Below are 7,873 nucleotides of genomic sequence, written 5' to 3'. Positions count from 1 at the left end.
TCTATCTATCTATCTATCTATCTATCTATCTATCTATCTATCTATCTGTCTGTCTATTGGTCTGTCTATTTATTTATCTATTTATTTATCTATCTATCTATTTATTTATTTATTTATTTATTATTACCATTTATTCACTTGGTATCTTGACTATATCCTACTCCCTTGTCTCCTCCAAGTCCCACCTTCCATCCTTCTTCTCCCCCTACGCCCCTCCCCTAATGCACTGATGGAAGATATCCTGTTAGCTTCTATCTGACCCTAGCCTATTAGGTCTAGTCAAGATTGGCTGCATCATCTTCTGTGGCCTGGCAAAGTTGCATCCCCAAGGGGTAGGTGATGGCCTACTGAGTTCATGTCATAGACAGCCCCTACTTTCCTTATTAGAGAACACAGTTGGAGACTGAACTACCTATGGGCTACATTTGAGTAGGGGCCCTAGGCCTTTCCATGCATGATACTTGGTTGGAGTATCAGTCTCTACAGGCCCTGCTGGGCCTAGATTACTGGCTCTTATGGTCTCCTTGTAGAGTTCTTTCTATCTCCCCCTTCTTCCATAAGATTCCCTTCACTCTACCCAAAGTTTGACTATGAGTCTCAGTATCTGCTTCGATACCCTTGCTGGGTAGAGTTCTTCAGAGGCCCTTTGTGGTAGGCTCCTGTCCTGATACCTGTCTTCTTCCACTTAAGCAACTTCCCTAGGGTTCTCCTTGTTGTTTAGCTTCTTTATGACTATAGTTTTCAATATGTTTATCCTATATTATAATGTCTAATGTTCACTTATAAGTGAGTATATGCGATGTGTGTCTTTCTGCTTCTGGGATAGCTCACTTAGGATGATCCTTTCTAGTTTCATCTATTTGCCTGCAAGTTTAATGATTTTCTTGTTTTTAATTGCTGTCTAGAATTCCATTGTGTAAATGTACCACAATTTCTGTATCCATACATAGTTTGAGGGACATTTAGGTTGTTTCCAGATTCTGGCTTTTAAGAATAAAGCTATAACATAGGTGAGCAAATGTCCTTGTACACTCAAGCATATTTTGGATATATGCTCATGAATGGTATAGATGGATCTTGACGTAGCACTACTACTACTAATTTTCTGAGAAAGAGCCAGATTGATTTCCAAAGAAGTTGTACAAGTTTACATTCCCACCAGCAATGGAGGAGGGTTCCCCTTTCTTCACAACCTCTCCTGCATGTGTTGTCACTTCAGTTTTTGATTCTCACCATTCTGATGGGTGTAAGGTAAAATCTCAGAGTAGTTTTGATTTGCATTTCCCTGATGAGTAATGATGTTGAACATATCTTTAAGTGTTTTTCTGCCATTCGATGTTCCTCTATTGAGAATTCTGTTTAGCTCTGTGCCCATTCTTTTTTTAATTGAATGCCGGGAGCCAAGGCTCTTTACTGAAGACAAAGTCAAATAGTGAGCCAAAGCTATTTAGTTGAGACAAAACTATTTATTGAAGCCAAAGCCAAGTAGTGAGCAAAGGTCATTTAGTGGAGACCTAAAGCTATTTAGTGAAAGAGTTACCTAAGACCCTAAACCATGGGTGATAGATTTGTGAGGACATCCGTCTGTCAGTTTTAGAGCATCCGTGAGATATCTTAAGAAAACATCCTTAAGGTATCTTGCAGGTGCAATATTTAACCCATGAAAGCACTCTTCTTATATCCTGCAGCAGTAATTAACCTTTCCCCTTTCCTGCCTTCTCCTTATATAAGTTGGGTAAAAATTTCTAATAATGAGGCTTTGATCAGACAAACAGAGTTAGCCTTCATTTCTCGTGTTTCTCGCCCCCCCCCATTCCTTCCAGCCTCCTACTTTAGGAACCATTGAAGTCCCAAGGGTCGGGGCAATTGGATTCCTCAGTTTGTTGGTGTTTACCTTCTTGAGTTTTTAATGTATTTAGGGTATTAGGCCTTTGTTAGCTATAGGGTTGGTGAAGATCTTCTCCCATCTTGTTTTGTTTACACTGTCCTTTGCTTTATAGAAGGCTTTCAGTTTCATGAAGTACCATTTATTGATTATTGATCTTAGAGCCTATGCTGTTGATGTTCTGTTCAGGAAGTTGTCTCCTATGCCAATGAGTTCAAGGCTCTTCTCCACTTTTTTTTTTCTAACAGGTTTAGTGTGTCAGGTTTTATGTCAAGATCTTTGATCCACTTGGACTTTAGTTTTGTGTAGGGTGATAAATATAGGTGTATTTGGATTTTTCTACATGTAGACATCTAGTTAGACCAGCACCATTTGTTGACAATGATCTTTTTTCCACTGTATGGTTTTGGTTTTTCTTGTCAAAAATCAAGTATACATAGGTGTGTGGGTTTATTTCTGGGTTTTCAATTCCATTCTATTGATGCATTATTCTGCTGTTTCTATGCCAGTAGCATGAAGTTTTTATTACTGTTCCTCAATAGTGCAGCTTGAGATCAGCGATGGAGATACCTCCAGAAGATCTTTTATTTTACAGTTTTTTTTTTTAAGCAATTCTGGACTTTTTGTTTTCCATATGAAGCTCATAGTTTTGCTTTCAAGTACTGTAAAGAATTGTGTTGGTATTTTGTACTGAATCTGTAGATTGCTCTTGGTAGGGTGGCCATTTTCACTATATTAATCCATGAGCATGGGAGATCTTTCCATTTTCTGATATCTTCTTCAATTTATTTCTTTAGAGACTTGAAGTTTTTTTCACAAGCAAGTATTTCACTTGCTAGGTTAGAGTTACACCAAGGTACTTTATGTTACTAGTGGCTATTGTGAAGGGTGTTGTTTGCTAATTTATTTCTCAGCCCATTTGTCTTTTGTATAAAGGAGGGTTTCAGATTTTGTTGTTGTTGTTGTTAATTTTGTATCCAGCCAATTTGCTGAAGATCTTTGTAAGATAAAGGAGTTCTCTGGTAGAATTTTTTGGGTCACTCAGGTATACTATCATATCATCTGAGAATATTGATATTTTAATTCTTCCTTTCTGATTTGTATCCCTTTGGTAAACCCCTAAAGGGGTTTAGTTGTCTTATTGCTCTACCTATGACTTCAAGTACTATGTTGAAGAGATATGGAGAGAGTGGGTAGCCTTGCCTTGTTCCTGATTTCAGTGGAATTGATTTAAGTTTCTCGCCATTTAGTTTGATGTTGGCTATAGGTTTGCTATATATTGCCTTTCTATGTTTATGTATGTGTTTTGTATCCCTCATCTCTCCAAGACTTTAAACATGAATGGTTGTTGGATTTTTGCAATCGCTTTTTCAGCATCTAAGAGATGAACAAGTTGATTTTTTTCCCTTCAGTTTGTTTATATGTCAGATTACATTAATGGATTTCTATATATTGAACCACCACTGCATGACTGAGAAGAAGCCTACTTGGTCATGGTGTATGATAGCTTTGATGTGATCTTGAATTTGTTTTGCAATTTTTTTTTTTTTTTTTTTTTTTTTTTAGTATTTTCATGTCAATGTTCATTTGAGAGATACGTCTGAAGTTGTCTTTTTTTTGGTTGTGTCTTTGTGTGGTTTAGGTATCAAGATGAATGTGAACTTGTAGAATGAAGTTGGTAATGTTACTTTTGTTTCTATTTTGTGGAATACTTTGAATATTGAAGTTAGCTCTTCTTTGATACCTAACATTTCTTTAAGGTATTTTCAGTCATCTATGAACATGTAAGTATTGGAGACTTGTAGATACAATAATTTGTGGAAGCACATGGAATAATGTGGTACTGTTACTTCTGGTTGTGCTTGTGTTTTTTGTTTTGTTTTCTTTTGCTTTGTTTCGTTTTGTTTTGTTTTATGGTGTATAACTACATCGGTGAACTTGTGAAATGTCATGCATGGGGCCAATCACTCCTGTGTGAAAGTACAGTGAATAAAGCCCATTTCATTTGGGTATCGTTAAAGTTAGAATTAGGGTTAAGGTTAGGATAGGGTTAGGCTTAGGGTTAAGGTTCACGTTCAAATTTGATTGTGTAAGCATTTGCAAGAAATTCAACATAACATAGCTTTGCACAAACTATAATTCCATTATAACAAAATCAAACACACTTGCTAAACACTTGCTTTATACATCTACAAACTTGACTTATTAGAGGAATTGTTGAACCATTACTATTTGGAAGCATAGGCTAGAATATCTCTCCCTAAACTTCCTGAAGCCACTCTAACCACATGGCGTCTTTATAAAAAACAGTGTACTCTTTTATAACTAAACCTGAATGCACTTTCCAAACATTTGTTTAATAAATTTCATACACTTTTAGAAACAATCTATGTGCAAGCACACGGAATAATGTGGTACTCTTACTTCTGCCTGTGCTTTTACTAGCAGTGAATCACGTGGAATCTTTGCAGAAAGCAAAGAATGATTTTGTAACAAAAATTCAATATGCACACAAAACATTTGTTTATGATGTATAAATACATCACTGAAGCTGTTAGAGGTTGTGCATATGGCCAATCCCTCCTGTGTGAAGGTACAGTGAATACAGCTCGTTTCACTTAGGATAGAGTTAGAACTAGGATTAGGGTTAGGGTTAAGGTTCATATTCAAATTTGGTTGCCTACGAATTTGCAAGCAATTCAACATAGCACAAACAAAAAGTTCCATTATAATTAAATCAAATACACTTAATAAGTACTTGCTTCAGGGGTTTTTGTACATCTTTGAAGTTGCGTTATTAGAAAAATTGCTAAAACATTCTTATTTGGGAACAATTCCCCCATGCTTAGCATAGGAAACAGGTCTTCAGAGTGAACTGAAACATTATTTGGAAACATAGTCTAGAATACAGTACTTTTACCTCTCCCTAAATTTATTCAAGCCACTAAACACATGGTCTTTGCAGAGAAACTGAATTCTTTTATAACTAAACCTGATTGCACTTTCCAAACATTTGTTTAATAAATATTCTTCCCTCACTACCCTTGTTAGAATTAGAAGAGTTGGGGCCCTGTTACATATATTTATTGGAAGAACTTACAGGCTGTGATCCAGTTTATCCGATAGTGGCTGGCTATGAATGAAAAGTCCAAGAATCCAGAAGTTGTTCAGTCCATGATTTTGGATGTTTCAGCTGGTCTTTAGTAGACCATGGAATCATTAAGAAGTAGGCTCTAAAGTCAGTGGAGGAAGGCAAGGGTAAGCAGGAAAAGAGCAAAAGCTTCCTTCTTTCGTGTCCTTATATAGGCTTCCAGCAGAAGGTGTGACCCAGATTAAAGGTATATCTTCCTGCTTCACGATATAGATCAAATGTGTGTGTTTTCCCACTTCAGTGGTGTGAATGATAAGTGGATTTAAACAAAGCAAAATCTCACAGGTATGCTCTCCATTTCTGGATTGTAGTTCATTCCAGATATAGTCAACAGCCAAGAAAAGCCATCACAGTGGGTAACTGATACTTTCACAGCCCAGTTGTGCTGGCACAAGGATCTAAGATGTCAGGCACTCACAGACATAAAAAAAATAGATGACCCAAGACCAGTGGCTCTGATTTTGTTTTTACGTACATAAAAATTAAAGACGTGGGCTCTCACAGAGATATGTAAAGCAGAAGTACACTCCATTAAGAATTGTTACAGAAAAACAAGAAGTTGACATGTTTTTTTTTGTTTGTTTGTTTGTTTGTTTGTTTTTTTTTACAAAAAAAGAAATCAAAGAATAATAGAGAAATGAGAGTGTGGGAGGGAGAGGGGGGTGGAGAGAGAAAGAAAGAAAGAGATGCTTCCAAAAAAGGAAAAAGTGACTCAAATTCATTGTCTAGAGCTGTTATAGGGCATGGCAAGATCAGAACCAAAGCTTACATAACCTCTGCAGAGACTGACAAAATTTTTAGGTGATTATGTGTTGAGTCAATGAAGGGATCATGTGTTTTGTTAAACATTTTCCTAGCGCAACCAGAGAGATGAGTGTGTGATGCTCCCTGATCCTACAGTTACGGGTATTTGAAGCCCTCTTTGCCCATCTCCAACTTGTATTTTATTGGCTGCTGATGTTTACTTGATGGTAGTCACTGCATGGTGCTGCTACCTCCAACTTTGTAGCCATCTCAAGTGCTGTAGTTGTATTAAGTTCTCTTTGTTCTCACATTTGCATGACTGGCTTGAGGCTCTATCATGGTGGAGAGTGGAGAGTGAACTCTAATCCAGTGACCAAAAAGTAGCTGCAGTCTTTCTCAGTTACTTCCTATTAAGCTCCTTGATCTCATAGGTAAGTGGAAGCCTCTTTTTAGAAGCTATATTGCTTTACAATTTAGTCTGTTCAAATTAGCTGCACCAAAATGAAGGATGTATACAGAGTCAATAGTTTCTTATAAGTGCTCTTCAAGGATGTTGCAAGGCCAGCTTGCTGTTTTTGCTGGCTCAGAGCCTTGTCCTAAGTACCTGCTTATGACTTACACCTAGAGCAAGACATTTTATGCATTTCCTCAATGCTGCAGGCTATTTTTGTTTTAACCCCTGCATGTGTTCTCATGGCAATACCTAAGAGCAAACTGCAATTTTTCGCCATGGTCCCTTTCCCATTAATACCTTGAGAGAGCAGCTTCTGCATCAGTTCTGCTTGTACTTAGGATGGCTTCCCCACCTCAGTGAGCCCAATCCAATAAGTCCTCACCGACATACCCAAAAATTTGTTTCTATAATGATTTCAAATCCCATCAAGCTGACAAGAAGGGTTGATCATCACAACAACATGCTTTAGGTGTCTGCAAGTCACTTCTGTAGCTTCTGCAGTGAGCAGAGTGGAGCTATATCTCTGTTCTTGGTCCAATGCCAATGATGTGAGGACCTTTTCCTTCCTTTTCTGCCACCTCCCAGATCTCATGAATTGAACAAATCTGAGTATGATTGTAAGATAAAAATACAGGGCACCCAATTAAAATTTAATTTCAGATAAAAACAAATTCCAACTGCAAAACAAATTGCTTGGGACACACACTAAAATATTATCTGAAATCCAAATGAATGTGGGCATCTGTGTTTTGGATTTATGAAATGAAGTAAACCTAGATGAACTTTGTTGTTGTTATTGTTCTCTCCATACTCTTTCAAGCTTTTAGAACACATCACTAAAGCACATTCCTTAGGATTGACCACGAACTATCTGTCCTTACTGAATTTGTCTGTTGTACTTCTGTCACTACTGCTAAATCACAGCTTATTTATTGTAATACCTACCTCATTTTCTTCATCTCCCAAAGTCTTTTCATGGTCACAATCCCAGTGTACATAAACATGACCCTTTAATATCTTTGCTTCTGATTTCCTCCCCTTTCTCACTTCAGAACTTGTTTCTTCATTCCAGTTGAACAATAGAGAAAGTGGAGGGTTTTCTTACGGTAGCTAGAAAGTTATCCCCAAGTAAAGGATAGGGCAATGGGCCTGGTTTTGTGGACAGTCAATAAATGATGCTTAGAAGGTGTGTTTTCTCCTCACCATTGTAAGTGCAGATGTCCCAAGGCAGAATTTCCAGATTTAAAAAATCAGAAATTTCTTAAAATCCAGAACACACACACTTATACATACACACACTACAAATCTTACAGTTGGGGTGTCATTGATTTTACTCAGTAATATCTTACCTACCCCGTAGTAGCTCACTTAACATGATCAGTCACAGGCAAGCACAATCAATTCTTGTTTAGCACATTAATAGAAGGCTACAAAATGCATCTGTAAATCAATTCCAGTCCTGAAAGAATTTCTAATCACAAGACAGGATTCTGAGTAAGGACACAAAACAAAACCACACATTAAATAAATAATTTGAGGAGTTGGAGAAATAGATCAATGGTTATGAGCCCTTGCTGCTATTGTAGACAGCCTGTGGTCTGTTCCCAGCACCCATGTCAGGCAACTTCTAACCATGGAC

Source organism: Psammomys obesus, unplaced genomic scaffold, assembly GCF_907164565.1.
Source record: "Psammomys obesus unplaced genomic scaffold, mPsaObe1.curated_primary_1811, whole genome shotgun sequence".
NCBI lineage: Eukaryota > Metazoa > Chordata > Mammalia > Rodentia > Muridae > Psammomys > Psammomys obesus.
The sequence above is the reverse complement of the archived record's forward strand: the minus strand, read 5'-3'. Positions refer to the sequence as shown.